This window comes from Vicia villosa, unplaced genomic scaffold, assembly GCF_029867415.1.
Source record: "Vicia villosa cultivar HV-30 ecotype Madison, WI unplaced genomic scaffold, Vvil1.0 ctg.001809F_1_1_1, whole genome shotgun sequence".
Classification (NCBI taxonomy): domain Eukaryota; kingdom Viridiplantae; phylum Streptophyta; class Magnoliopsida; order Fabales; family Fabaceae; genus Vicia; species Vicia villosa.
Window position 1 is genome coordinate 62910 of NW_026705735.1, and position 817 is coordinate 63726.

Here is an 817-nt window from a genome sequence, read left to right on the forward strand (position 1 = left end):
GAGGATCGAACTCAATTTCACCAGCATCTATCATATCTTGTATTTTATTTTTCAGGGCCCAGCAGTGATCTGCGTCATGTCCTGGACAGTTTGAGTGATAGGCACATGTCGCATCAGGGCGATAATTCGGAGAGGAAGTGTTGACATTCTTTGGAGGACCTTTTAATGTGATCAGATCTGCTTTTAGCAAGTGCTGCAATGCCTGAGAGATTGGCATGTTGATTCTGGTGAAATTTCTTCTTGGTGCATCTGGTCGATGCGTATATTTTGGCTGTTGATCTTTTTGAGGTGCAGATGTGGAGATCAGAACTGCCCCTACAGATTGATGCTGCTCACTTTTGCGACTTTTCTGAATTTGTGTTGCATTGACCTCATTTCTCCCGCTGATGGGCCTTTTTGTAGTACCAGAGAAGGAACCTATTTGAATTTTTCCATTTTGAATGCCACTTTCGACACGTTCTCTGGTCAGTATCAGGTCAGTGAAACCTGATGATGAGCTTCCCAGCAAATGGCTATAGAAAGGGCCAGTTAAAGTGCCCATGAACATGTCAACTAGTTCGCGATCAGATAAGGGTGGTTGAACCCTTCCAGCCATATCTCTCCACTTTTGTGCATATCCTTTGAAACTTTTTTTTGGTCCCATAGACATGCCCCTTAGTTGAGTACGGGTTGGTGCAAGATCAGCATTGTATTGGTACTGTTTGTAAAAAGCAGCAGCTAATTCTTCCCAAGTATGAACCTTGGTATTTTCCAGCTGGTAGTACCACTCGAGTTGTGTACCTGACAGACTTTCTTGGAAGAAGTGAATCCACAATTT